The sequence below is a fragment of the Staurois parvus genome, unplaced genomic scaffold (assembly GCF_062004578.1).
Source record: "Staurois parvus isolate SC_StPar_1 unplaced genomic scaffold, SC_StPar_1.0 ptg000203l, whole genome shotgun sequence".
NCBI lineage: Eukaryota > Metazoa > Chordata > Amphibia > Anura > Ranidae > Staurois > Staurois parvus.
In genome coordinates this window covers 470,710-487,380 of record NW_028317999.1, presented here as the reverse complement: position 1 = coordinate 487,380, position 16,671 = coordinate 470,710, and the positions used below count along the sequence as shown (strand labels likewise).

Below are 16,671 nucleotides of genomic sequence, written 5' to 3'. Positions count from 1 at the left end.
TGATTGGTGGAACATTTGACTTCACTATGCATGTGTTCTAGAATCACTAGAAGTCTTGAATTGATGACTAAGCAAATGCAAGTGCTGACTCTCTTAGGGGTCTTCTCCCAGGTACTGTGGAAGCTACAGATTTTCAAGATACAAGTGGTGATCAAAGCCACAGCTCAGGATGGGGAGAGAGATGTGGGCCAGAGGAAACATAGTCCAACCAGGCTAAACACCCAGTCACTTTGCTTGGGGAGATAGGCATGGCTGCTGAATCTTTTTGCTGGGTAGTAATGGCCAGCTTGACTAGCCAGGAAAGTGTTTCCCTGTCTGGCACACAGACAATGCCAAGTGCCATCCCCCACATCCCAGTGCAAGGCCTGAGCCATATCTAAAGGACAGACATGGCAGACAGAGGGGAAAGAGGATTGCACACACAGGGGATAGACAGGCTCTGATTCCATCCAGAGTGGCACTTCCAGCTTACACAGGAGGAAAGGGCACCTTCAGGGCTGTGCATGCAGTTACAAGCCAAAGAGGTCACAAGAGCCCCTGTGTTGCCCTCTAGCAAGCACTGAGTAAGCTCTTCTGCTCCAACTAATTAACCCCCACCCCACCTCCCATGCTGGAAGAGGTTTGCAGGGCCTGATAAGGAGAACAGTTAGGGGAAGGGTTCCAGTGGAGAGAAGTTAATAAAAAGGGGTGCAGGAAGTGCATAGGAGAGAAATGATAGAAAAGGGGTACAGAAGTGAGTGGTTGTGAAAGAGTGGTATATGCAGTGCAAAGCTGGGCAGTGGTGGATAAGGGGTGCACCAGTTATACTCTGTATGACTACTGCTGTACACGTCCTAATTTTGACCATTCAATATGTTGGGCATGCAATAGTCTGTACAACATACAGCATTGCATACTGCGTTTAGCATGTAATACAGTATATGGCACTGCCTACGAAGTACAGTGTTTGGAAGTGTGTAATGTACAGCCCATCATAAAGAGATCAATGGTCAGGAGCATGGAGCATACAGCACAGCATACGTTTGGGTTAGACATGACATACTCAAGACTGCTGTGGATGACTAACTACTGACCTCTGCATTCTGTATATTACAGTGTTACTAAACCCACAACCGTAAAATCAGTCTGTATACACAGTAAAGCAAGCTTGTTATACTCACTGTGGAACTTAAGGGGTTAGTCCTCTGCATTGTATAAAACTGATGTTTGATCCTACCTTCTCTGATCCTCCCCTTCTTCTACTGTCCCCAGTCCATCTGTTGATCGAACAGAGCCTTGAAGGCAAGCTGCAAATGCTCAGTTTGGTGTGTATTTCTAGAGTTTTTGCTTTTTCTTGGCTGAGTGCATGTGATTTGCACAGGGCCAGTCAGTGCTGTCCAGACAGAGGGTCAGGGCAGTGGTGTATTCAGGTTTTGTGCTGCCCTAGGAAACACAAACCTTTTGCTCCCCCCCACAGAGAGACCCTGACACCGACCAACACCTCCCTCCCCCACTAACAGAGCCTGACATTGACCAACAACACCCCAGCCCCCCACCCCAACCCAAGAGAGCCTTCCACTACCACCCCCCTCCATACACTGGCAACCTCCCACCCCCACCCTGGGAAGAGATAAGACGCTCACCTTCACAGCTCTGGAAATCCTCGGGAACAAGAGTCAGGCTCTGCATATACCATCAAGCAGCCCGCAGCCTCTCTCAGATCCCACCTGGTCCCCATGCATGCTTTAGCCAGTGCTCTGCTGGACACTGTTAGAAGTCGAAGACAATCAGGGGAGAATACTCAACCTACAAGTTTTGGCCAGTGCTCTGCTGGACACTGTTAGAAGTCGCAAGACTGCTCTAACTGATTGAAAAGGTACTTAGCCGTTTTTATATTTACTAAAATAATTGCATTTACATGTTGTGCATACTGTGGGAGAACAGATATAGTGAATGCAGGGTCATAGGTTTAGTAACACTTTAAATACTCCTGATCCCATCCTCCATCTGGAGGCACGGTTATGTACATTTTGGAACATAGACAAAACTTGTTTTCATTTTGGACAGAGTAGGGGAGGGTAAAACTGCAGAGATGGATTTTTTTTTTTTTTGGCTCATTAGGAAGATGTCAATTTACTTCCTGCCCTGTAGACTTAACAGGTAATAAGAGTATATGTTTCTTATATAACACTTTTGAGAAGAACAAGTGTCATCATTGGCAGATTGTTCCTCTATTCCTGTTCTGTTTGCAACTGAAAAATTTAGATTACTCTTTTGGTGACACTGGACAGTTAGAGTGAATATCCATAACTGGGGCACAGACCGCGATAAAGCATGACAGTGATTCTTGCCACTATCTAAAAAAAAAAAAATGTTTTGCCTCTGAAGATCTTTCTGAGCTACATTATGAGATATATAGAGAGGATAAAGCTAGGCATACACTAGCAGAATTTCAAACTAAAAGGGCTACAAAAATTTGTATGAAAATTCTCAGTACATTTGAATGTTGTTTGACAGTAGTTCAAGATTTTGTTTGCATTTAAGTTTTTTTATTTTTAATTTTTTTGACTGAACGGACTTTACTGAATGGAAACAACACGCAGTGTTAGAAAGTCGTACATTTTGAGAAAAATTTTCCATCCTGCTCCTTTGAATTTTCTCATCACTGCGGTCGAAAACAAACGTCAATTTGGCCCTAATAATGATTAATAAAACAAATGAATGTTCTTACATTGAAAATGTTGAATTAAATTCTAGTAATGCAGGGGTGTCAAACTGGAGGCCCTCCAGCTGTTGCGAAACTACAAGTCCCAGCATGCCTGTGCCGTTGGGAGTCATGCTTGTAACTGTCAATCTTGCAATGTCTCATGGGACTTGTAGTTTGGCAACATCTGGAGGGCAGCCAGTTTGACACGTGTAGTAGTGTATACCCAGCTTGAAGGATAAGTTCACCTTTTGGAAAATATCACATGTTCCACTTGTACGGCTGCAACATTCATTCACAGTTTCCTGTGAATAAATGCCTCTAAGTAACATCAGCCATTGAGACTGATTGCTTGTAGTCCTCCAAGAACTGTGAGGACGCTGGTGAGCGCTCTTATAGCCCATTGATTCTACAGGCAGACAGCTATGCTGAGAGTTTACAGGATCCTGAGGTTGCACCCACAATTTGCTTAGAAAAAAAAATTGTAAATGCACATATTTTTTTTACCTGCAAAAAACTGTGGATTTATTATTTGTTTTCAAAAGGAGAATTTACTGTATCCTTTAAAATGTTAGGGCTGTTGGTTTGCAGTCTCCTGCTAAGCTGGACCTGGAAGTGTTTGGCCCTGAGCATTTCCAGGCTCAGATTTGTCAAAATCCCAGCGCAGATATAGGGTGTAAAAACTGATCAACAACTCTGTCCTTGGACTGCTTGAACTAGGGGCAGGATATTAAGAGGACTTGACGCTAATACATTTTTGATGCATTATATTGGAATATAATCTTTTGAAAATCGAGACCTTTGTATGTGTTTTTGTATGCTGCATATTGTAGCCATGCCTTATTAACCAACCAAATAAGAATTGTTGTATGACTTGTCGAATACAAACTTGCCCATATTTATATATATCTTAAATCCAGTAGGAGAGCACAGTAAAATATGAATGCTTGTCCTACCTACCGGGGAAAAATCATTTGTTATATTTTAAATCCTTCATTATACTATATTTTAAATACGGTAATTATACTGTTGCGCAAACGTGGGTATTTAATTTCTTTTCCCTATACAATTACATACGCCTTTTGCATTATTAAGTTTGCAACAACTACAATAGATACGTTTTTGCTATGACAAATGAAAATAGGGCAGTGATTTTGCCCAAGGCTATGGGCTTGTCATGCAATGGTAATTATCTGTGATTGTGTGACCAGTCGGGGTGGTACTTTATATAGGACAGGGTAGAAGTCATAGATGCCCTGTGATATTGTCCTATGATTGCTCTGTGCTGTTGTTGCACCAGGATCAAGGTGTTTGGGGGGTGGGATGACTTGAGTCGGTGTATGGTATTTGTTGCTTACCAGTCTGTGCAGGCACAATTCACAGCCCCCCTCCTCCTTGTGTTTGTCTAGAGCAGAACTGTCTCAGCTTGGCACTGAGGGACTGCGATACACAGGAGGTGGGTGCGGGGATTGGCAGAAGAAGCTCATTTAAAGTCACAATCCTTCCTCAAGAGTCTGTCAAGGTCTGTATATGCATACTGTGTTCTTATTTTGTCTTTGTTGATATTCTGTAATTTTCTTTTGGAGTCTTCCAACAATGTTCTTGTTTCATGTTCATGTCATTGCCATGCGATTTCATGGACTTGACATATTTGCATAAACCTATTACGTATCAGAAACAATTCCACACAGCAATCGGTCTTTAGTGTACGCTCATAGTCTTTAGTATCAGATGTTTCAAGTGGTAGTGATAGTAGGGTCATTTATTGTTCAAATTGAAGAGGACTAGTCACAAAGCAAAATCAAGTGTGTTTTAAGTCCACAGATCGATGCCACTGTTACAGTTCTTTTCACACAGGTATTTTATTTTGTTTCATTCTTGTTAGGTCTACAAACATGCTAACATTTTAAAAATCTTAGCAAACCTGTCATGATTGTCGTGATAGTGCAAATCTGTATATGAAAGGGACTAAAAGCACCTACATGCATATAATTTAAGTACAAGATTTCAATATTTGTTTTAACTACGTTGAACTTTGGAGGAATGATTAAAGTGATATTAAAGGCTCGATTTTTTTTTTTTTTTTTTTTTTTTTTTTTTTTTTTTTTTAAATAAAAAAAACTGTTATACTTACGTGCTCTGTGCAGTAGATTTGCACAGAGCACCCCCAATCCTCCTCTTCTTGGGTCCCCCACCAGCGCTCCTGGCTCCTCCACCTTGACTAGTGCCGCTTGCTATGGGGGCACTGGTGCATGCTCGCTCCTGAGCCCCACTCTATGCATCCATTAGACACATAGAGCCGTGTCTCGGCCCTGCCCCCCACTCTCTCCTCACTGGCTGTGATCGACAGCGGTGGGAGCCAGTGGCTAATGCCAGTAAAAAGAGAGACCCGGACAGCCAAGGCTCCCGTACACATCGCTGTATGAGAGAGGGCTCAGGAGAGTATTGGGGGGGGGCTGGGGGGAGCAGCACACAGAAGGGGGTGTGTGTGTGTGGTCTTTTTATTACAATATAGTCATGGACAAATTTGTTCGGTCTTTTCCATGAAAAAATAACACACAATTTTCTCTGAAATAGCTTGAAACTAATAAAATTAATTGGCATCCGTTGTTTGTTCCACATATAATAAAAAAGTGACTTTACTATTGACTTTTTATTTTTTTTTCTTAATTCAAAACAGTATTTAAAATTAATAAAACAAATGAAAATGGCTTGAACAAAAATTAAGACCTCAATAAGATTTTGCAGGCAATCACTGCAAACAAGACCTTTTTTTTTTTTTTTTTTTTTTTTTTTTTTTTTTTTTTTTAGCTCTCAGTAGGGACTCTGTACCTGCAAAGAGGTGGCTTGATCCACACTTGAGCAAACTGTTTAAGCTGTCTCAGATTTGAAGGTTGTCTTCTCTAGGCTGTATGTTCATCTCTTTCCATAGATGTTTCATATGATTCAGATCAGGGCTCGTAGAAGGCCACTTCAGAATTTTCCAATGTTTTGTTCCTAGCCATTCTTGGGTTTCTATATCATGTTGGAGTACCTGTGCTTGACATACATAGAGCCGATGTAATTTATTTATTATAAGCACTTCTATAGCGCCATCAATTTACGCAGCGCTTTACGTATGTGTGTGTGTGTGTGTGTGTGTGTGTGTGTGTGTATGTATGTATATATGTGTATATATATATATATATATATATATATATATATATATATATATATATATATATATATATATACAGTCATGGCCGAAATTGTTGGCACCCTTGATATTTCTCCAGGAAATCATGTATTTCTCACGAAACGTATTGCATTAACACATGTTTTGCTATACACATGTTTATTCCCTTTGTGTGTATTGGGACAAAACAAAAAAAGGGAGGAAAGAAAGCAAATTCGACATAATGTCACACAAACCTCCAAAAATGGGCTGGACAAAAGTATTGGCACCCTTTCACAACTGCGGATAAATAAGAATGTTACAAGCATGTGATGCTCCTGTAAACTCACCTGGGGCAAGTAACAGGTGTGGGCAATATAGAAATCACACCTGAAAGCAGATAAAAAGGAGAGACGTTCACTTAACCTTTGCATTGTGTGTCTGTCTGTGCCACACTAAGCATGGACAACAGAAAGAGGAGACGAGAACTGTCTGAGGACCTGAGAACCAAAATTGTGGCAAAATATCAACAATCTCAAGGTTACAAGTCCATCTCCAGAGAACTAGATTTGCCTTTGTCCACAGTGCGCAACATTATCAAGACGTTTGCAACCCATGGCACTGTAGCTAATCTCCCTGGTCGTGGACGGATGAGGAAAATTGATGAAAGATTGCAACGCAGAATAGTCCGGATGGTGGATAAGCAGCCCCAAACATGTTCCAAAGACATTCAAGCTGTCCTGCAGGCTCAGGGAGCATCAGTGTCAGCGCGAACTATCCGTCGACATTTAAATGAAATGAAACGCTATGGCAGGAGACCCAGGAGGACCCCACTGCTGACACAGAGACATAAAAAAGCAAGACTACAGTTTGCCAAAATGTACTTGAGTAAGCCAAAAGCCTTCTGGGAAAACGTCTTGTGGACAGATGAGACCAAGATAGAGCTTTTCGGTAAAGCACATCATTCTACTGTTTACCGAAAACGGAATGAGGCCTACAAAGAACAAAACACAGTACCTACGGTAAAATATGGTGGAGGTTCAATGATGTTTTGGGGTTGTTTTGCTGCCTCTGGCACTGGGTGCCTTGACTGTGTGCAAGGCATCATGAAATCTGAGGATTACCAAAGGATTTTGGGTCGCACTGTAGGGCCCAGTGTCAGAAAGCTGGGTTTGCGTCCAAGATCCTGGGTCTTCCAGCAGGACAATGACCCCAAACATACGTCAAAAAGCACTCAGAAATGGATGGCAAAGAAGCGCTGGAGAGTTCTGAAGTGGCCAGCAATGAGCCCAGATCTAAATCCCATTGAACACCTGTGGAGAGATCTTAAAATTGCTGTTGGGAAAAGGTGTCCTTCCAATAAGAGAGACCTGGAGCTGTTTGCAAAGGAAGAGTGGTCCAAAATTCCGGGTGAGAGGTGTCAGAAGCTTATTGATGGTTATAGGAAGCGACTGATTTCAGTTATGTTTTCCAAAGGGTGTGCAACCAAATATTAAGTTAAGGGTGCCAATACTTTTGTCCAGCCCATTTTTGGGGTTTTGTGTGACATTATGTCATATTTGCTTTTCTGCCTCTGTTTTATATTTGTTCCAATACATACAAAGGGAATAAACATGTGTATAGCAAAACATGTGTTAATGCAATACCTTTTTTGTGTGAAATACTTGATTTTCAGGAAAAATATCAAGGGTGCCAACAATTTCGGCCATGACTGTATATATATATATATATATATGTGTGTGTGTGTATATATTGTACATTCACATCAGTCCCTAACCCTCAAGGGTCTAAAGTCCCTAACTTACATTCATACATACACATACTAGGGACAATTTAGACAGGATCCAATTAACCTATCAGCATGTCTTTGGAGTGTGGGGGGAAACCGGAGTACAGGGAGGAAACCCATGCAGGCACAAGGAGAACATGCAAACTCCAGGCAGGTGGTGCCGTGGTTGGGATTCAAACCAATAACCCTGGCACAATTTGCCAAAAAGCTCCAGTTTTGTCTCATTTATTTATTTCAGGTACTTATATAGCACCATCAATTTATTCAGCGCTTTACATATATATATATATATATTGTATGTTCACACCAGTCAACCCTCAAGGAGCATACAGTCTAAGTCTAGGTTCACACCTATGCAGGATGCATTTGAGGCATTTTTGCATTGTGTTTTTGACGCATTTTTTATGCGCTTCTTTTCTTGTTGCTAGCAGAGTTAAAACGCAGCAAAACCGTAATACATGCTTTTCTGCAGCGTTCCCATTGAAATCTGCAGAACCAAAAACACAACATTTTGCGTTAAAAAAAAGTCCCTGACCCTTTCCAAAATGCGGAGATGTGAACCTGTCCCATAGGAAATTATGTTAAATGGTCTGTACTGCGTTTCTGCAAAACGTGGCAGAAAACGCTTAGGTGTGAACTTACGGTTAGGTCCCTAACTCACATTCATATATACACATACTAGGGCCAGTTTAGACGGGAGCCAATTAACCCACCAGCATGTCTTTAGAGTGTGGGTGGAAACTGGAGTACCCGGAGGAAACCCACGCAAGCATAGGGAGAACATGCAAACTCCAGGCAGGTGGTGCCATGTTTGGGATTCGAACAAACAACCCAAGTGCTGCTAGGCAGAAGTGCTAAACGTTAACGACTGTGCTGCCCAGTCTCCTCTCCAAAGGACCTTCTCCCAGAAGCATTGTGGCTTGCTATATGCATTTTAGCAAATTTCAGTCTGGCTTTATATGTTTTTCTTTCAACAGTATATCCCTCCTTAGTCTTCTTGCTTTGAGCTCACTGCCCCTCAAAAAGTGATGGATGGTGTGATCAGACATTGGGGTACTTTGAGCTTGGAGTTCAGCTTGTATCTCTTTGGAAATTTTTTCCTTGGCTCTTTTGTTCACTATTCACACTATTCTTCTGTTCAATCTGGGGTTGATTTTTCTCTTTTGGCTTCATCCAGGGTGGTTGGCTACACTCCCCTGGACCTTTAAACAGATTTTTCTTAATGTAAAAAAGGGGTTTTACTTACCTGCTCTGTGCAACAATATTGCACAGAGCCGATCCCTTGATTCTTCTTTGGTGGCCCTCCACTGGCACTGCCTACTCCTTATTCTTGCAGGTGTAGTTATAGCAAGCTGTGTGTTATGGGGTCACCTATGCAGGTGCTCTCCTGAGCCAGGCTGTGTGCATCCATAGACACAGCACTGCTTGGCCAAGCCCCTTGATCCCTACTCACAGGATATGACTAACTTCAGTAGGAGCCTATGAGGGAGAGCAACTTTCTGCTTTGCTAAGGTGTGGTGTCCATGATGAAAATACCAAACCACACAATGACTACTTGTCTCCATTTGAATAGACTGATTACAAGACTAAAGATGTGTGTTACTAATTACAGGAAACCCCTAGTCTGAAATATCATTATGGTCTAAATACTTATTATCTTTTCTAGGGGTGACAACAAATCTGTGCAGGACATTTTAGAATATCTTTGCAGAATAAGGAATCATTTTTAATTTTTCACACTTCGCTTTAGTCTATGACAAACTGTAAGGGTAGCAACAAATTTTGTCCATGACAAATTTGCAGCAGCGACAACTTGGGGAAGTGGTGATATCTCTCCTCTGGTAATGTGACAGTGCTTGAGCATAGTGGCTGGCTACTTGGCCTGAATGCTGTCACAGGTGAGCAGGTCACATGCTCCTCATACTTCAACACAAGAATGGGCAACCCTACAACCCTGTTAGTACAATCTCTTGTAGTGTACCATATATCAGTGCCCTATTCTTGGCCTCTGCCAGCCAGCATATACGGACTGATCTAAAGAGCAACACGATAAACTGCAGTCCTTTGTTTTTATTCAATTATCATAGTACAGTGATAAAAAATACCCAGGAACAAAAATTGACGTGTTTTCAACCTCAACTGGCCTTACTCATAACCAAATAATTATTAGTAAGGTCCATTGAGGATTAAACGTGTCAACTTTTGTTCCTTGATTTTATTTATTTATTATTTTTTTTCCTTTTGCTTTACCCTACTGTACTAATTGAATGAAAACATAGGATTGTAGTTGTTGCCAGCTATGTTGTTGGGTTTGCACATGCTGTTCATACCTGGAAGCACTGGATAGTATTGCCAGCTGTTACAGAAGAAAACGTGGTAAGGGTACATAGGCAAGATAAGTATAAGGGTGTCGGGGGGGGGGGTGTCTGTTCAAGGACACTCTCGCTTTGCATGGAAAAAGTGACACATGGGGCCCTTTTATCCAAGCACCACTTCAGGGCTGTGTTTATCAGCAGGGGCTGCACAGGTGTTGCATGTGTCCCCATGTTTACAGTCCCATAGCTGTCAATTGGGGGGCCATGCACCCACACCTGCACGGAAGTCACATTGGGAGTAGTGGCTGTGTCTGTATAGGCACAGCATCCCAATAGCAATGGGACTTCCATCATAGGGCTTTGCTGAACACCTGTGTGTCCCTGTACCAATAAAACACCCTATGTGAACGACGCTTTGGGCCTCTGTTTAGTAAAGCAGCTGCCTGAAATTAAGAGACTTGCAAGTTTACTAGTGGTAAATATCAAATTATTTAAAAAAATGTAAGAAAAAAATATATTTGTTATATGCTAGACGTATGTAAACGTTGGTTGTCTAGGGGCATTTTTAGCTTTGGGTCTCCTACCTTATTTATTTTTATTTCAGTTATAGGATATCAGATATTCTGCTGTAATTTACAAACTCATGGCCGTTTTATATTCGTGCTTGAACCTGAAGAATTTATAATCTCCCTACCACAGTAATACACGTGTGCACACACACACAAGCACCTTTTGGAAGCCAGCCAATTGCTGTATCTGCATGTTTTGAAATGTGGAAGGAAGTTATTAGAGTACCAAGAGGAAACGTGTGAAACAACAGGGAGAACATATACCCTCCTATAGATAGGGTCCTTGTACTCATAGCTGCTGCTGTAGGTTACATCTTAAATGGGTAATTGATGGGTTATCCCTACTGCTATGAAAAAGATAAAAGTAATCTACAGAGGGCATCATCTAGTTACTGGGCTGAGCCTAAGTAGTATGAGTCAGTAAACATGGATGGATTACACCTCACTCTACACATTCTAATCTATTTTACACCTAGCACAGGCAAGTTTTATTAGGATGAGCACTCATCTAAGATCCTTGTTTTATTGCCTATAAAAAACATCATTATAGGTTAATTTTACAAGTAAAAATAACACTTTATGCACAACTTGGGTAGGTTTGTAATCGCTAAATAAAATTGTATTTTTTTAGAACATTAAATAGGGATATGATTACCAGACTCTGTTAAAACTAGATACAAATTGCTGTTTACCTTTCTGATAACATTCTTAAACCTTTAACTTGCAGCTGTGGTGTAGAGACCACATATAAATCTAGTCGTTATCAGTAAGAGGGGGAGACAGACTGCAAAAATCAGTTTCACACTTTAATGGTTCCTATATTAAAGGCTCTTTCACATGGAGCTGGTCCGCTTCAATCAGCAGGGGATCCATATACATGAAGAAACATCGCTCAGGTGAGTAAAATGGCCAATCCTAAGGCCTATCCCACTGACAGGTGCCGAAAGGAAAGGAAGGATGGCCGTATTCCACAACGGGAGACCAAAGCTAAAATTCTTTATTCCATGAGCAGATCCCCTGCTATCAGTTTGCCTGTTCAGTTTGTATCCAACGTACACAGGCAGATCTGTTTATAACTCTTTAGGTAGCTGAATAAAAATGAACTTGGGTGCCCATTTACATCTGGTTACCTCCAATTTGTCACATTTAGGTCTGAAAAAATGTAAAATGGCACAGGCTTTTTCTGTTTTTTTTTTTCTGGTCCCGGATGGACTCAGAAGTAGGCAGGTGTAAACGGACAAAAGTCCATTTATATGTGCCTGTCCATAGAGCTGCTTGAAAAACTGACAGGCAGATCTCGTTGGAGACCATTGGAAAGGCCCGTTAAACAGTGTAAACCCAAGCCACATCAGGTGTGTATCTCTGCACAGTGACTTGAGCACCACAGAAGTATTCAAAGTCAAAATAATCTGATATACATTTGGGTACATATATATTTGGACACAGGCACAATTTTAGATTTTTGCAAGTATTTACCAAAACATTTTCAAGCGATAGTCATATAATGGATATGGGCTGAAAGTGCACGCTCTCAGGTTTAATTTGAGGGTATGTACATCCAAATTAGAGGAAGGGTTTTGGAATTGCAGCTCTTAAAAGTAGCCACCCCCATTTTTTTCAAGGGACCAAAAGTATTTGGACATTTGAATCAAAAGCTGTTTCATGGCCAGGTGTGGGCTACTGTTTTGTTATTTCTTCATCAATTAAGCAGGTAAAAGGTCTGGAATTGATTCTAAGTGTGGTATTTGCATTTGGAATCTATTGCTGTGAACCTACATCATGCGTTCCAAGGAGCTGTCCATGCAAGTGAAACAGGCCATTGTAAGGCTTCAAAAACAAAACAAATCCATCAGAGAGATAGGAGCAATATTAGAAGTGGCCAAATGAACAGTTTGGTACATTCTGAGGAAAGAAGAAAGCACTGGTGAGCTCAGCAACATAAAAAGGCATAGACGTCCACAAAAGACAGTTGTGGATGATTGCAGGATCCTCTCTAAGGTAAAGAAAACCCATTCACAACATCCAGACAAGTGAAGGACACTCTCCAGGAGGTGGGCGTATCATTGTCAAATTCTACAATCGAGAAGACTTCACGAGAGTAAATACAGAGAGTTCAACACAAGGTGCAAACCATTCATAAGCCTGAAGAATAGAAAAGCCAGATTAGACTTTGCCAAAAAACATCTATAAAAGCTAGATCAGTTCTGGAAAAGCATTATTTGGACGGATGAAACTAAGATTAATCTGTGCCAGAATGACAGGAAGAAAAAAGTGTGGAGAAGGCTTGGAACAGCTCATGATCTAAAGCACACAACGTCATCTGTAAAACATGGTGGAGGCAGTGTGATGGCATGCATGGCTTCCAGTGGCACTGGGTCATTTGTGTTTATTAATGATGTGACAAGCAGCTGAATGAATTCTGCAGTGTGTAGAGATATACTGTCAGCCCAGATTCAGCCAAATGCAGCAACGTTGATTGGATGGCACTTCACAGTACAGATGGACAATGATCCAAAATACACTGCAAAAGCAACCCAGAAGATTTTGTTTTAGGAAAAGAAGTGGAATATTCTGCAATTGAACCTGCATTTCACTTGCTGAAGGCAAAACTAAAGCCAAACAAACAAAGAACAACTGAAGACAGCTGCAGTTAGGGCAGAAACACAGTCTTTGTTAATGTCCATGGGTTCCAGACTTCAGGCAGTCATTACCAGCAAAGGATTCTCAACAAAATTTTAAAAATCAATCAATTGTCCAATTACTTTTGGTCCCTTGAAAAAGGGGGGATTGGCTACTCTTAAGAGCTGTAATTCCTGTACATACCCTCAAATTAAACCTGAGAGTGTGCACTTTCAGCCCATATCCATTATATAACTATAGCTTGAATATGTTTTGGTAAATACCTGAAAAAACTAAAATTGTCCCTGTGTCCAAATATATATGGACCTAACTGTAATAATAACTTTCACTAAAAGAGACGGCTGTCCATCCCCTACTGCTTATTACCATTCATTATTGGTTACTCAAGTAGTGGACAACCTTTGGTGTTCGATGGGGAGATGTAAAAGGGGCATTAGGCTCAAACAAAAGTTTAATATATTGCAGCTTACCAATCCTTAAATGTGGTAACTGCATTTGTTTTTGTTTTATAGGCTTTTTTTTTTTGTTATTTTCACATGGTGACCCAGCTAGTAACACACTTCCTTTCTTGGAGTGTCTGCACTCTGGATGGAGGAGCAACAGAGGCACCTTTGGGTAGCAGCATTGTTAACCACTTGCCAACCGTGCTATAGCTGAATGACGCCTACAGTGCGGTTCTCCAGTTCTGGGAGGGCGTCATATGACGTCCTCCCTGAACGAGCCCTCCCATGGGCCCCTGGCACTCTCAGTGATCACTGTGTCCTATGGACACAGCTGATCACATGATGAGGTAAAAGGCCAATCACAGCGGCCTTTTACCACGTGATCAGCGGTGTCCAATGACACGGCAGATCACAATGTAAATATAGTTGCAGGTTATCGGCAGCACTTTCCCCACACTGTCAGCATGAGGAAAGTGCTGCCGATAACCCGCAAATGACACAGAGGACATCTGCACCGATCATCAGTGCCGCCCAGCAGTGCACCCAGTCAGTGCTGTCAGTCAATGTTACCTATCAGTGCCCATCATTGCTGCATATTAGTGCAGCATCATCATAGTCATATAGCTACATAGTCTGGCTGAAAAAAAACAAAAGTCTACCCAGTTCAACCATTAAAAAAAAAAAAAAAATTATAATCCTACACCCACTGTTGATCCAGAGGAAGGCTAAAAAACGAGCAAAACATGATCCAATTTGCTCCTGCAGGGGAAAAAATTCCTTCCTGATCCCCTGACAGGCAATCGGATATTCCCTGGATCAACTTTACCTATAAATGTTAGTATCTAGTTATATTCTGTGTATCCAAGAAAGAATCCAGGCCTTTTCTAAAGCAATCCACTGAGCTGACCAGAACCAACTCTTGCGGGAGTCTATTCCACATTTTCACAGCTCTTACTGTGAAGAAACCTTTCTGTGTTTGGAGATTAAATTTAAACGGCCACCCGCTCCTGCACTGCTCCTGTCCGGCCGTTTATGTACATGGGCCGGACGGGAAGTAGTTAAGCAGTTACAGAAGTTTTTTTTTCTCTTTTGCGATAAAGGTTTTACATAAATAAAAAGCTGATCATTGTAAGAACTCCTATCAGTAGTAAATTTTGTCTCATCCCTCTAAACCACTTTTGCTGGACAACTTGATTTGTAAGGATGTTGAAAAATAACAGACTTACTGACCAGCTTACCAGATAAAGGAGAAAAAGCATATAAAACATAATACATCTACTACATTTTAAGAGTTTAGTAATCTACAATATTTAAATTTTTTTTTTTTCTTTCAGTTTAATACATCAATGATGACATCCAACATGATGTATGACAATTGTGTCTTTATGTCAGGATGAATGGTCTCTGCTTTTTGTACCAGCTAAATACAAACTTGTTTCTGTTTCAGGGTGACGTTTTGCTGGGATTACTTTTTGCCAATTTGTGAATTAGCTGGATGCACAAGGTAAGAGGCTTGGATATACCAATAAGTATTGTTATTGTAATTCTTGTTTTATTTTGCTTTTTTAACAATTTATTGCCAGCATATTTTAAAGTGGTTGTGAAATGTATGTGGTGTATTTTATATGTGTGATGACAAATAAAAACACGCAAATGTTCAGATCTAATGGCAAAGAGAACTTTCAAGTTATTAAGCATTATAATAGAATGTTGCATAACATTCTTATTGGAATTATGCAATTATATGATTTATGTGCATCTATTACAAATGTCTGTGTATTTAACTTCTGGGTTTGAATGTGTGAATGTTTTCATTCATACTGTGAATTTACCAGCAAACACAGAAGGACATGTACACTTGCTCTGTAACCTGTAAAGCAGAAATATGGGCTGTAACTAAACTGCTCTTACAGCAGTTCATTATTACCTGGAAGGCAGCCAAGCCCAAAATAGTAATCTGCATAGGCCTGTCTCGCATATGGATGGTGCTGAATGACAGGGGAACATTTCTTTTCTCAAGCAATGATACTGTTTTAAAGCATGATTTATCTCAAATAGATTTTGTGTGTTTGGTGGTTTGTCTTCTTGAATTGTATATAATTTTGCTAACTCATGCATACTTTTAACATGTACAGGTTCATTACCTGAGTACAGTATTAAACTGGCAATGACTTTATTGTATTTTCTCATTGTCATTTTGTAGTTCCTGCTCTAGCATAAAAAAAGAAGATATTTCCCCTTAGATCAGGGGCCTCCAGGTTTTCTAAAAAAAAAAAAAAAAAAAAAAAAAAAAAAAAGCCAGTTTACTGTCCTTTTAGAGTTTAAGGGGGTTGGACTGTGACTAGTGGGGGTAGAAAATGTGTTCAGTAGTGGAGAAATAGCATTGGCATTAGTGGGAGGAATACTGCCTGATTGTTGGTGTTTGTGAAAAGAATAGTGCCCCAACTTTGGCATCAATGGGAGTAATTCTGTCCTATCATTCGTGTCAATGGAAGGACTGGTTCTGTATTGTTGGTTTCAATGGAGGAATAGTGCCCCAAGGGCCAGATAAAGTCAAGCAGAGGCCTCATCTAGCGTATGGGCTGCAGTTTGGAGACTTCCGCAATGTTGGTATCAACGGAGGAAAAGTGCCCCAAGGGCCAGATAAAGGCAAGCAGGAGCCTCATTCAGCCCCCAGGCTGCAGTTTGGAGACTAAGTATAGGCAGGGCCCTCTGAACCCTCCTGTCCTGACTTTGCAAAATTAAGGCAAACAGCACAGTTACAATACAAAGTTTTGCTCAAAGTGTCACTATATAAATCCTCAGCGAGAAAACTGATAAAAGTAATCTCTAAAAACATAACAAATTTTACAGTCGCAGTGCAATATAAATTGATACAATGTGTCGGAACTAAACCAAGTCACAGGTTGCAACAGAGTGTCAGTCTTCAGATATAGTGAAAACTTTCCAGTGTCTCCCTTTTTGCTCCTTCATAGTAAAACGTCTTTTCATCAGGCACGTCAATATCTCCACCAACAGGAATCACACTCACCTTCTGTTTTGCCTCTCTTTCAAGACAGGCAACAGCACTTTTTACAA

The 16,671-nt window shown here is 40.9% G+C and overlaps 1 protein-coding gene across 3 annotated transcripts in view; it reads left to right on the top strand.

The window, feature by feature from the left end:
• Positions 1-16,671, top strand: part of MAPRE2 (microtubule associated protein RP/EB family member 2) — a 239,535-nt gene that overhangs the window by 16,229 nt on the left and 206,635 nt on the right. For 2 of the 3 annotated variants that reach the window (XM_089678317.1, XM_089678316.1), the window contains exons 1-2: positions 4,093-4,205; positions 15,041-15,097. The gene's annotated coding sequence lies outside the window, so the exon portion shown is untranslated. Of the gene's footprint in view, positions 1-4,092; positions 4,206-15,040; positions 15,098-16,671 lie in introns of those variants that run through there. The other variant, XM_089678318.1, reaches the window with a different exon arrangement.